Raw genomic sequence first — 14,437 nt, forward strand, 5'->3', positions numbered from 1 at the left:
AAGTATCTAATAAGTTACCTGTAAACTTGGTCCAAACATTTCAAACAACTTTCCTAATCCAACTTTAGGTATCCTAAAACGTAAATAATCGATAAAATTTAAGACGGAATATACTGTGTTCAATAGCGGATAAAATCAACGTGGAGCGAGTTCCAGGTCGCTGGATGGATTGTGCTCGGGGTTTCGCCTGCCAAATCAGTTATGTTATACTCACAGACATTATTCAAACAGTTTTAGAAACTTCAGAGTCTTTTCTATCCAAATCTACTAATAATATGCATATCCTAGCTTCTGGGCCTGAGTAGCAGGCAGTAAAGAGGTTTTAAAGAGATTGAACGGTACTTTGGCATCTAGTACGTATTTTTTAAACCTCCTGCTTTGAGCTGGATGTGTCAATGTGTAGTTCATACATGCATAATCTACACGCAGAAATACTGTTTTACCTAAACCTAGACCTAAATTAGCCACAAAATTAAAAAATTGAAAGTTGCTGTTTTTTGGAACCTGTGCAGAGCCATTTCCCCCACATTTGTGCATTTTGAGGTCGGTTTGGCTTCGTTAAGATTATGAAAAAAGTCTGTAATTTTTTAAACATTCGTGTGTAATAAAATAAAACTATTATTAGAGATTTTGCATTGCAATTCCAAAGCTCCAAAACACACAAAATATTCCATTGTCTCTGTCAGGTCCACATTGTAAAATAGGAAATTACTATGAAATAAGAAAAATATTTCAGTTGTGTATATTATTTTGATGACTTTATAATTTTTAATTCCTTAAAGTCATCACCTCATCTCTGCTCGGGCAGTAGCAGTCAGCCATCCAGATAACCATCTAACATTATCTCTGTTCTCCCCATACTGTACTGTCTTTAGTCATCCGATTCAGCTAGGCTAGACTGCCTAAGTAGGCCTATTCTGCAGAGCTGTCTGACAATAATTTGACTTTATTGTAGATAAGGCATACTTCCATGAACTGTCTCTATCTCTCATCATTGGGTTGTGTACATTCCTCTCTCATGCAGTGCTGTCTGCGATCTGTGTGTATCTAACCTAACATAGCAGGCGTTAAAGTGTATCCATCTCTGTCCGAGACGGAAAAGAACAGGTGCAATGGATTATGATCATTGTTGTTAATTGCCACGTTTCTGTAGGTTTTATATTTCCATAATGAAAAGTACAACTCCCTTCATCCCAGTGTCCCATATAGGTCTCCTCTTCATTTCCCTTGTGAAATATTTAATTTCTCTCTAGAGAAACAGCGCTTTTGGGCTCACAAAAACAACAGAACTAAATGGAATTCAAGTAATTGAACCAACCTCGGTCAATTACTTGTTTAATATCTGAACAACTGACATTCTGGTGAATTGCCCAGCACTATAGAGCGAGGACTTGGTGCACCTATCCGCACGTGGCAGACAGTACACAATTTCTGGGGACCACTTTCATTCGTGAGCGCAACATTCAAAACTACTGGCTGAAACTATACAAAAGTTTCACAGTGCATCTGTCACAGTGTGAATTCAACCGAAATTTACTCAAGCCTTTGAATTATGGAAACTATGACAGTTCAACAGCAGTTGGGTCTTACTCTTGAGTGCAGGACTGAGCCATCATGTACATTAACAGAAGGGTATATTTGCAATGTAGATACAGGGCTTTCAGTTTAGTTCTGGCACTGTCGGACCACCACCTGGCGTAGCAGACCCCTGAAGGGCACACTTAATGAAATCACACGCTGTAATGTGAAACCCACATACTCACTGACAGGTATTCATTTGGCCCCAGGAGATGTGTGAATGTGTGTGTATTTGGGGTGGAGGGATGCAGATTCTAAGCCTTTGTCTCGTAAAGTTAGCCCCTGACCATCCCCTTCGCCTTCTAACACCAGTTTGCATAGAAGTGTTTGCATCCCAAATAGCACCTTATAAAGTGCACCTCTGGTCAAAAGTAGTGCACTATACACTGAGTGTACAAAACATTAGGAACTCTTTCCATGACATAGAGTGACCAGGTGAAAGCTATGATCCTTTATTGATATCACCTGTTAAATCCACTTCAATCAGTGTAGATGGGGAGAAGACAGGTTAAAGAAAGATTTTTAAGCCTTGAGACAAGTGAGACATGGATTGTGTATGTGTGCCATTCAGAGGGTGAATTGTGTCGTGACATGACTACCATTAATGGGATGACTGTTATTTTATCAAATCAATTAACTATGTTTAGTTTTTACGTGATTCAATTAATCACATAACAATTAACTCATGAGTTGCGCAGTGGTTTAAGGCACTGCATCTCAGTGCTTGAGGCGTCACTAAAGACACCCTGGTTCGAATCCAAGCTGTATCACAACCGGCCATGATTGGGAGTCCCATAGGGCGGTGCACAATTGGCCCAGTGTCTTTCAGGGTTGACCGGTGTAGGCCGTCATTGTAAATGACTTGCCTAGTTAAAGGAAGGTAACATTTAAAAAAAATGCAATCTTGGGGCACCACAGGAAAAGGTATTTAACGAGTTACTATTTCCCAACTTAAACTCTAAAGATATAAATATATCTTACATTAATAACAGTCAATTTATTTTTTATATCTACATCATATCAGTCTCATTCTGAACGTTGTTGACTTCAAATCTGCACGAACCCTAGTCTAAATGATGATTCAGCGATACACAAACTGGCTTAATTACTTATTTACTAACTAACTAAATCATCACACAGAATTACGTAAACACACACAATATAGGTTGAATTGATTACTAACATAGTGCAATGAAAAGTCCCTAGTGGACTAACCCGATATGATGGCTGGATACACAATGAAAGGGGTGGGGAAAGAAAGAGCGGGAGAAGGAGAGATAAGGGAATTTAACTATTGTACATACAGTTGAATAATAGCACCCTAACAACCACTCATTAGGATTTACAAATGCAACAAATATTTACGCTTAGATGTCTTTGTCTGTCGTCTCTCTGAAACCCCTCGATCCGACTGTGACGAATATTTTGACAGAAAGTCTAAGTCTCTGGTTTTCCACCAGAGGTTATATTAGGGAAAGGGGATTACCTAGTCAGTTGTACAACTGAATGCCTTAGACTGAAATGTGTCTTCCACATTTAACCCAAACCCTCTGAATCAATGTCCTTAGTAGTTGTAGTAGTAGGCTTTATTTGTTCTAGAAGTGTTTGTTAAACTGGATACATCAGGCATTTGATAGGGAAATGTTCTTCTTTTCTCGTCACGTTACATGCAAATCAAATCAAAATGTATTTGTCACATACACATGGTTAGCAGATGTTAATGCGAGTGTAGCGAAATGCTTGTGCTTCTAGTTCAACAATGCAGTAATAACCAACAAGTAATCTAGCTAACAATTCCAAAACTACTACCTTATAGACACAAGTGTAAGGGGATAAAGAATATGTACATAAAGATATATGAATGAGTGATGGTACAGAGCGGCATAGGCAATATACAGTAGATGGTATTGAGTGCAGTATATACATATGAGATGAGTACGTAAACAAAGTGGCATAGTTAAAGTGGCTAGTGATACATGTATTACATAAAGATGCAGTAGATGATATAGAGTACAGTATATACGTATACATATGAGATGAATAATGTAGGATATGTAAACATTATATTAGGTAGCATTGTTTAAAGTGGCTAGTGATATATTTTACATCATTTACCATCAATTCCCATTATTAAAGTGGCTGGAGTTGAGTCAGTGTGTTGGCAGCAGCCACTCAATGTTAGGGGTGGCTGTTTAACAGTCTGATGGCCTTGAGATAGAAGCTGTTTTTCAGTCTCTCGGTCCCAGCTTTGATGCACCTGTACTGACCTCGCCTTCTGGATGATAGCGGGGTGAACAGGCAGTGGCTCGGGTGGTTGTTGTCCTTGATAATCTTTATGGCCTTCCTGTGACATCGGGTGGTGTAGGTGTCCTGGAGGGCAGGTAGTTTGCCCCCGGTGATGCGTTGTGCAGACCGAGTGCTTTTGGTGACAAGCCGAATTTCTTCAGCCTCCTGAGGTTGAAGAGGCGCTGCTGCGCCTTCTTCACGATGCTGTCTGTGTGGGTGGACCAATTCAGTTTGTCTGTGATGTGTACGCCGAGGAACTTAAAACTTACTACCCTCTCCACTACTGTTCCATCGATGTGGATAGGGGGGTGTTCCCTCTGCTGTTTCCTGAAGTCCACAATCATCTCCTTAGTTTTGTTGACATTGAGTGTGAGGTTGTTTTCCTGACACCACACTCCGAGGGCCCTCACCTCCTCCCTGTAGGCCGTCTCGTCGTTGTTGGTAATCAAGTCTACCACTGTTGTGTCGTCCGCAAACTTGATGATTGAGTTGGAGGCGTGCGTGGCTACGCAGTCGTGGGTGAACAGGGAGTACAGGGGAGGGCTCAGAACGCACCCTTGTGGGGCCCCAGTGTTGAGGATCAGCGGGGTGGAGATGTTGTTGCCTACCCTCACCACCTGGGGGCGGCCCGTCAGGAAGTCCAGTACCCAGTTGCACAGGGCAGGGTCGAGACCCAGGGTCTCGAGCTTGATGACGAGCTTGGAGGGCACTATGGTGTTAAATGCCGAGCTGTAGTCGATGAACAGCATTCTCACATAGGTATTCCTCTTGTCCAGATGGGTTAGGGCAGTGTGCAGTGTGGTTGAGATTGCATTGTCTGTGGACCTATTTGGGCGGTAAGCAAATTGGAGTGGGTCTAGGGTGTCAGGTAGGGTGGAGGTGATATGGTCCTTGACTAGTCTCTCAAAGCACTTCATGATGACGGAAGTGAGTGCTACGGGGCGGTAGTCGTTTAGCTCAGTTACCTTAGCTTTCTTGGGAACAGGAACAATGGTGGCCCTCTTGAAGCATGTGGGAACAACAGACTGGGATAGGGATTGATTGAATATGTCCGTAAACACACCGGCCAGCTGGTCTGCGCATGCTCTGAGGGCGCGGCTGGGGATGCCGTCTGGGCCTGCAGCCTTGCGAGGGTTGACACGTTTAAATGTTTTCCTCACGTCGGCTGCAGTGAAGGAGAGTCTGTATGTTTTAGTTGCGGACCGTGTCAGTGGCACTGTATTGTCCACAAAGCGGGCAAAAAAGTTATTTAGTCTGCCTGGGAGCAAGACATCCTGGTCCGTGACGGGGCTGGTTTTCTTTTTGTAATCCGTGATTGACTGTAGACCCTGCCACATACCTCTTGTGTCTGAGCCGTTTAATTGAGATTCTACTTTGTCTCTATACTGACGCTTAGCTTGTTTGATTGCCTTGCGGAGGGAATAGTTACACTGTTTGTATTCGGTCATGTTTCCGGTCACCTTGCACTGATTAAAAGCAGTGGTTCGCGCTTTCAGTTTCACGCAAATGCTGCCATCAATCCACGGTTTCTGGTTTGGGAATGTTTTAATTGTTGCTATGGGAACGACATCTTCAACGCACGTTCTAATGAACTCGCTCACCGAATCAGCGTATTCGTCAATGTTGTTGTCTGACGCAATACGAAACATATCCACGTGATGGAAGCAGTCTTGGAGTGTGGAATCAGATTGGTCAGACCAGCGTTGAACAGACCTCAGCGCGGGAGCTTCTTGTTTTAGTTTCTGTCTGTAGGCAAGGATCAACAAAATGGAGTCGTGGTCAGCTTTTCCGAAAGGAGAGCGGGGCAGGGCCTTATATGCGTCGCGGAAGTTAGAATAGCAATGATCCAAGGTTTTTTCAGCCCTGGTTTCGCAATCGATATGCTGATACAATTTAGGGAGTCTTGTTTTCAGATTAGCCTTGTTAAAATCCCCAGCTACAATGAATGCAGCCTCCGGATATATGGATTCCAGTTTGCAAAGAGTCAAATAAAGTTCGTTCAGAGCCATCTATGTGTCTGCTTGGGGGGGAATATATACTGCTGTGATTATAATCGAAGAGAATTCCCTTGGTAGATAATGCGGTCGACATTTGATTGTGAGGAATTCTAAATCAGGTGAACAGAAGGACTTGAGTTCCTGTTTGTTGTTGTGGCCACACCACGTCACGTTAACCATGAAGCATAAGCCCCTGCCCCTCTTCTTACCAGAAAGATGTTTGTTTCTGTCGGCACAATGCGTGGAGAAACCAGCTGGCTGCACCGACTCCGATAGCGTCTCTCCAGTGAGCCATGTTTCCGTGAAGCAAAGAACGTTACAGTCTCTGATGTCCCTCTGGAATGCTACCCTTGCTCGGATTTCATCAACCTTGTTGTCAAGAGACTGGACATTGGCGAGAAGAATGCTAGGGAGTGGTGCACGATGTGCCCGTCTCCGGAGTCTGACCAGAAGACCGCTTCGTTTCCCCCTTTTACAAAGTCGTTTTTTTGGGTCGCCGGCTGGGATCCATTCCATTGTCCTGGGTGAAAGGCAGAACACAGGATCCGCTTCGCGAAAGTCATATTCTTGGTCGTACTGATGGTGAGTTGACGCTGCTCTTATGTTCAGTAGTTCTTCTCGACTATATGTAATGAAACCTAAGATGACCTGGGGTACCAATGTAAGAAATAACACGTAAAAAACAAAAAACTGCATAGTTTCCAAGGAACGCGAAGCGAGGCGGCCATCTCTGTCGGTGCCGGAAGTAGTGGCTTCAGCCAGTGCATGTCTATATCTAGTCTTCTTCTCTGTTGAGTTTCAGAGGGTCTTACCATTTCGTAACATTCAACTCGGTCACGCTGCACGGTCAAGTAGTTTTAAACCATTTTACATGCCAGTAGCAACCCGGCAATGTACTGGTCTTGTAGTTTTTAAACCATTTTGTAAAGTGTGGACCAAATCCTCACGTTCTCATGTTTTGGTCTAATGTAAATTTCGTTAGCAGTCCTTTTATGCCCTCACCTTGGAGGGCAGTTCCATCATGTTGCCACAATGTCTGTGCTCACATGGGCGTGGCTACTGACTTGGCAAAAGTCTATATGAAAAACAATTATCTCATTTAGAAGGCTAAAATAATGTTTAATCTTCTCACAAATAGTTTCATATTTAACCATATAAGTTCCACAACATTTAGATGAAAATATGAAAAACTGGGACGTATACATTTGTAGAGTTAATGTTATTTCATTATACCGTCCTTAATGATATCACAAAACAACAACTGATTTGACATGATTATTGTTTGGATCCCCACCAACAATTTCCCACATTTTTTATGTTCAAATATTGTTTCAATGCTCAATCTTTTGATGTTAAAATACTGCAAAGTCTCTCTCTGTTGTAACACATTCTCCAAACTGCAAAGGGCCAGAGAAAGAAAGTTTATGACCGGTCATTAAAGTAATCAAACCGGCCCCTCTCTTTGATCCTCACCCAGGAGGGAAAGTCATGACAATTGGCAAGACAAAAGATTGAAGTGCCTTTGAACAGAGTATGGTAGTAGGTGCCAGGCGTACCGGTTTGTGTCAAGAATTACAACTCTGCTGGGTTTTTCACACTCAACAGTTTCCTGTGTGTATCAAGAATGGTCCACCAACCAAAGGACATCCTGCCAACTTGACACAACTTTAGGAAGCATTGGAGTCAACATGGGCCAACAGCTCTTTGGAAAGCTTTCAACACATTGTAAAGTCCATGCGCTGACCAATTGAGGCTGCTCTGAAGGCAAAAGGGGGTGCAACTAAATATTAGGAATGTGTTCCCAATGTTTTGCACACTCAGTGTAAGCTCCCCGCCCACTCAGCCTGTCTTTTCAAATTTTCTGGTAGTTAGCTATGATAGAGAAAAAGTACATTATAAAGTGACTATTCAGGACCTTTAAACATCTTAAGTGGAACCACCATTTCACTAAAGTGTGCAATAAGAGATTGGAATAGTTTACAAAAATGTATGTTATTTATATTTGAGAAGCATAAGATTGATTAATCAATGCAAAAACATATATATTGAAATCAACCTTAACTAGAGCATGCTGGGAAATATGATAATGACGGCCGTGGTGTTGGTTCAACTCTGGTTATTAAAACTAACACTAGAGTTATTCTATGCCACTGAGTGTTAATTTAACTTTTGAATCAACACTAGAAATTTTACTCTGAAAAATCAACACCAATTAACACTGGTCAATTTGCTGTATGCTATGAAAGGGACACGTCTACAGGTTTCCATACATTTTCAAAACCTTTTAGAATTCTGAAGAACTATAGATGCCATGTCAAGAACCCTACACTTAACTCAAAGGTTCTTTATTGGGCAAGAGTTCTACAATGAACCTTTACAGCTGAGGAAGAACCATTTAGGAACCATTTTTGTAGTGTAGGGGATAGAGACTGAGACTAAGAGCAGTTCCTCAAAGAGACCCCAGGACCCCACATGTGACAATATTTCAAGGAGCAGAAATAGGCTTAAAATGAAATGCTTGCTCTTATCTTCTCCGTTTATGGGGGGAAGACGGATTCGGTGTTTCTTCACAGCTTCCCAAAGGACTACGTTTGAGATGAGAACTGAGACAGTGCAGCTTTGAATTTTCGCAGAAACAAACTCTTCTTAGCCGAACACATAACAGTATTGAATGTCTCTTCAATCAATCATTTCTGGTTTGAGAGTCTCTTATTAACTGAGCACTTTGCCTTACAACAAGCTTATTTAATTATTTTTGTTTTTGGTTCAATTTCAACATCGTTTTTCTCTATCCTGTTCTGTTTTTAGTAAAGATCTGCAGTTGCATGGAGGACAACAGGTGTGGATTTAAGGACCGGTGAAGTCATGACGTTGAAGAGGAGACAATAAAGTGGGTGAGTTCATTTATACTTGCTTTATAACTGTGTTGCAATCCCCAGGGCTACATTTTTGCAGGCGAGAGAAAAGATGCACATTCTCATTTGAAGGCTGGGCTGCAGTACTGATACCTTATAGCATACTGTCTTTCTATGAACAACTTACATATTCTGTACACACACGTTTTGACTGGGTCACACCGATTCTATTAACACCGTTGGTATGTTAGCCATGATCTGGTCTGTCCAGGCTGCGTCCGACTGTCATCATTATTCACACCAACACACGGGTTTATTTTTTTCATTCAACTCTGACCTTTTCTGACTGAACACTGCATGTGATGGCCACAACCTTGCCATAACCCCCAGTTAGAGTCAATTAGTCAAGACACGCATGGACAGAAACTCACTGGAGTGTGGGAGTCTGTCAGGCAGAGATGGAGGGAGAGATGGAGGGAGAGAGAATGAGAGGGGGAGAAGAATAAAGGATCGGAGTCAGACAGGGAGTGGGAGGCAGAGATGGAGAGAGGGATAAAAGAGAGGGAGAGAGACTGGGGGAAAGAGTGAGATTGGGGCTGAATCATCCATGTGCTCTTTGTGTCTGTCTCAGCAGCTCTCCAGTAGCCATGACCTTTTTCTACACGGTTCAGAACATTTAATGATATTTGGTGGCACAACAGATGTTGGACCCAAGATTATAAGAGTTTAAACTCCAAAGAAAGATGGAAAAGTGTTTGTTCGGAGATAAAAAAAAAGTGCTGAACTTGTTTACTCTCTGCAAGCCATATTCAAACCAACGCTCGCTATGCTCTGAGAGATTGAGAATAGATTAAAAAAAGTCACATTTAAGTGCTCAATTCTATGTGTTGTAGACTGTCACATATGCCAAACTTGCCAACTGCTCTCATGAAAAAAAAAAGTTGTATGCTTTTCTGGATTTATCCTCGATCGATTCTTAATCAAGTGCATCATTTTGTATGTGTACACTATTGCAGGGAGATGTTCAGAATTGCTTGTTTTAGTGAAATATGTGTTTTTTGCATGGAACATTGATTAGTTGATTAATTGTACGCTACACAAAGATAGATAACATCCCGTTTTCTAAATGAATCCAATCTATTAGTAATTGGATGTATTGTACCAACTGCTTGTTCCAGTCTAGAGGATTGAGGTAGTCTCGGTATTCCGTCTTCCCTACCCTGGCTGAATGCAGCTTGTGGCTGATTAAGAATTCCACTTGTTGGCTATCCTTACTCCATCTGGATTCCGAAAGAAAGAAATGACTTGGCCTGTAAACCAGGAGATACTTAACACCACTATGTTAGGATATAACTATGCCCTCAAAGAAAGGCCATATTATATGCAATGCATTGTCATAAAAATTACATTTTGAAGGCTAATGAGGCTAGTGTAACTGCTCATAGAGGGTTCTAGGAAGAACCCTCCAAAGATAAATGGGTTCTCGCTAGAACCCATCATAGATGGTTCTATGAAGAACCTTTAGATGATAAAAAGGTTATTTGAAGGACCCTACATATAGGGTTCTAGATAGATCCTCTGCAAAGGGTTCTACCCAGCACCAAAAAAGGATTCCACTATAGGGACAAACCAAAGAACCCTCTATGGTTCTACTCAGCACCTTTTTTTAACAGACATAGTACCGTCACCTCAAATGTTCTAACTCTTGAGTCCTGGCACATTCTTTAGAATCAGCCTTAAAAATTTGATGAGTACTGGCACCCAAAAATGAGCATTTATATTTATTTCAGTCCACTTCAAGCACTCTGTGAGTGTGTGAGTTGGTGTGCATCATAATGCTGTAATCCAATGGGGTTGGCTGTGAGTCTTAAAACAGCTTTTAGGTAGCTAGCTGGAGAGTTCAGTGGGTTCAGAGAGTTAGAGTAGAGAACATAGCTGCCACCAGAACAGGCCTAAAACAGCCTCTGGCAACATTCCAAATGGCACCCTATTCCACTTATAGTGCATTACTTTTGACCAGGGTAGTGCAGACGAAGTAGTGCACTATAAAGGGAATAGGATGCCATTTGGGACACCCAGATAACATGTTAGGCTAGCAACAGGACTCTGGGGGAGGGGAGCGTTACTGTTGTGTACTGTGTAGTTGGTTGTTAGTGTTCCTATGTCAGATATAGGTACAATTCTGTTTGGATGCACTTTGACTAACAAAGTATTGGACAATTTTTCAACTGTCAGACAAATATATATTTTCAATCCGAGCCTCTTATTTTGAATGACGTTAAAACCTCTTAAGACTACAGTGCACTAGATTTACGGGTAATTACTGATAATATGTTTAAATCAGGCTTCATCCAGTGGCCGGCTGCGTCGTTACAATCCATTTTATAAACACTTTGCCACGCCACGTCAAAGGGGCGGGCCTTAGAAAGCTGATCTCCTGGTCGACTCGCTCACAACAAATGCCACTAGATTCCTATCGAGCAGGTGGTTCTAAATATATAACTTTCATAGCTGTATGTTTTAAGAATGCAACCATTAGTAACACACTACGCCGTCATGGATTAAAATCCTGCAGAGCACGCAAGGTCCCCTCATGTCCAGGCTCGTCTGAAGTTTGCCAATGACCATCTGCATGATCCAGAGGAGGAATGCGAGAAGGGCATGTGGTCTGATGAGACAAAAATAGAGCTTTTTTGTCTAAACTTTTTGGCCGTGTTTGGAGTAAGAAGAAGGACGAGTACAACCCCAAGAACACCATCCCAACCATGAAGCATGGAGGTGGAAACATCATTCTTTGGGGATACTTTTCTGCAAAGGTGACAGCTCGACTGCACCGTATTGAGGGGAGGATGGATGGGGCCATGTATCGCAAGATCTTGGCCAACAACCTCCTTCCCTCAGTAAGAGCATTGAAGATGGGTCGTGGCTGGGTCTTCCAGCATGACAACGACCCGAAACACACAGCCAGGGCAACTAAGGAGTAGTGGCCTAGCCAGTCTCCAGACCTGAACCCAATATAAAATCTTTGGGGGGAGTTGAAAGTCCGTATTGCCCAGCGACAGCCCCGAAACCTGAAGGATCTGGAGAAGCTCTGTATGGAGGAGTGGGCCAAAATCCTTGCTGCAGTGTGTGCAAACCTGGTCAAGAACTACAGGAAACACATTATCTCTGTAATTGCAAAAAAAGGTTTCTGTACCAAATATTAAGTTGTATCAAATACTTATGTCATGCAATAAAATGCAAATTAATTACTTAAAAATCATACAATGTGATTTTCTGGATTTTTTACAGACCTCTACATGCTTTGTAAGTAGGAAAACCTGCAAAATCGGCAGTGTATCAAATACTTGTTCTCCCCACTGCATGTGATAAAGTGAAAATCTGAGGACGGCACCCGAACCTAACCCAATTATATAAAAAATCCACTCCAGCGTTGTCTTGGCTGTGTGCTTATGGTCATTGTCGTGTTGGAAGGTAATCCTTAGCCCCAGTCCGAGGTTCTGAGCGTTCTGGAGCAGGTTTTCATCAATCATTTCTCATGGTCTGAGAGTCCTTTAGGTGCCCTTTGGCAAACTCCAAGCAGAATGGCATCCGTCTGGCCACTCTACCATAAAGGCCTGATTGATGGAGTGCTGCAGAGATGGATGTCCTTCTGGAATGTTCTCCCATCTCCACAGAGAAACTCAGGAGCTCTGTCAGAGTGACCATCAGCTTCTTGGTCACCTCCCTGACCAAGCTCTAGGAAGAGTCTTGGTGGTTCCAAACTTCTTACATTAAACAATTATGGAGGCCACTGTGTTCTTGGGGACCTTCAAAGCTGCAGAATTGTTTTGGTACCCTTCCCCAAATCTGTGCCTCGACACAACCCTGTCTCGGAGCTCTAAGGACAATTCCTTCGACCTCATGGCTTGGTTTTTGCTCTGACATGCACTGTCAACTGTGGGACCTTATATTTACAGGTGTGCGCCTTTACAAATCATGTCCAATCAACTGAATTTACCACAGATGGACTACAATCAAGTTGTAGAAACATCTCAAAGATGATTAATGGAAACAGGATGCACCTGAGCTCAATTTTGAGTCTCATGGCAAGGTATTTCTGTTTTTAATTCATAATAAATGAGCAAAGATTGCTCAACCTGTTTTCGCTTTGTCATTATGGAGTATTGTGTTTAGTGAAGGGGTGAAGGGGTCTGGATACTTTCCGAATGCTCTACTTTTGACCAGAGCCCTTAGGGTGCACTACATATGTAGGGAATAGTGTGCCATTTGGTACACAGCCCAGGAATTGTCTTGGGGTGTACATGCAGCTGTCTTGCTTCCATATGTATATCATATAATGTATGCTGAAATTCAGATTCCTGTGTGACGTAGTGGTAAAAGACACTGAATATCAGTGTAAGAGGTGTCACTGTAGTACTTGGTTCAAATCCAGATGCATCACATCCATCAGTGATTGGGGTTACCATAGAGCGGCGCACAGTTGACCCAGTGTCGTCTGGGTTTACCTTGGGTAGGCCGTCATTGTAATTAAGAATTTGTTCTTAACTGACTTGCCTAGTTAAATATATGAACTAAATTTGTCTTTGTCTGAATTTGTCTGAATTTGTTTTGGATGAACTCTCATAGGACATTTTGTTTTATAGCCTATGGTATTCATTTGTATGCTGGATGAATAGTGAGAAATTGTATGCTAATGACATATGTTTGAATACAGTGGATAGTTTAATGCAACATATGAGTACGCTTCAAATTGTTATCCCAAATGCACACATAATTTAATGTGCAGGTCATTATAAAACAATAGAACATTGTGAAATCTGGATGTCATGTAAACATTTGGCACCAAAACGTTCAGTATAGTATAAAAGCCACTATTTGAGCACTCACTGTTAAACTGAAATATGCAAGAAAAACATCCGTATTTGACAATTTAAGGGACTGTATGATAATGAACATTTATTATAATACTCAAACCATTAGAAACTCTATACATAATGCAACGGGTTTGAATTAATCGTTTTTTTCTGATTAAATTATTAATGAGGTCGTAGTAAGGTTTTTTATTACTAAAACACCAGGAGACACCTAGTAAAAAGGCCTTTTGGCTTAAAGCATCTCTGTTCATTAAACTTAAATAATTACCTAATTTGCTAACATTGATTAACTACATTTTCCCCCCTTCCTCCAGTGTTTTTTCGGTCTTCAAATTATCATGTTCTGTGTAAAGGTGCTTGCTGTAATAGAGTTTAGGTTTTGAGGTTAACGTCTCGGTCTCGCATCCTAAACATGGTACTTAGTTCTAATTTACCTCCAAAATATACTGAAAGATAATATTATGTTAATTCTGCATCAGTCAGCCGCACTCTGTATGATAATTCACATCTGCAGTAGCCGCGTTATTTGTTCCCACGCTTTCTCCCATTCTCCTTTTCGCTAGTCTGTGGCATGGTATTGGCCAGTTGGTTTTTGAATGGATACAGTCCAAATCGGCAACCTAATCCCTAAATAGTACACTACTTTTTGAGGAGAGCCCTACTTTTGGGCCCTGTCTGGGCCCTGTCTGGGCCCTGTCTGTCTCTCTTTTTTACCCTGTCTGTCTCTGTGTTTTACCATGTATGTTTCGGTGTTCTCTGTGTTTTATCCCGGCACATCAAAGGTCACCCACACTAAACGTTTTCTACTTAAATTTCTCCCAATTTTCATTTCATTTTCTTATGC

General features: G+C 41.8%; 1 protein-coding gene across 4 annotated transcripts in view; it reads left to right on the plus strand.

The window, feature by feature from the left end:
* Positions 1-14,437, plus strand: part of LOC110535601 (disks large-associated protein 1) — a 246,163-nt gene that overhangs the window by 76,730 nt on the left and 154,996 nt on the right. For 3 of the 4 annotated variants that reach the window (XM_036935331.1, XM_036935328.1, XM_036935330.1), the window contains exon 2: positions 8,670-8,755. The gene's annotated coding sequence lies outside the window, so the exon portion shown is untranslated. Of the gene's footprint in view, positions 1-7,878; positions 8,756-14,437 lie in introns of those variants that run through there. The other variant, XM_036935329.1, reaches the window with a different exon arrangement.

Source organism: Oncorhynchus mykiss, chromosome 11, assembly GCF_013265735.2.
Source record: "Oncorhynchus mykiss isolate Arlee chromosome 11, USDA_OmykA_1.1, whole genome shotgun sequence".
NCBI lineage: Eukaryota > Metazoa > Chordata > Actinopteri > Salmoniformes > Salmonidae > Oncorhynchus > Oncorhynchus mykiss.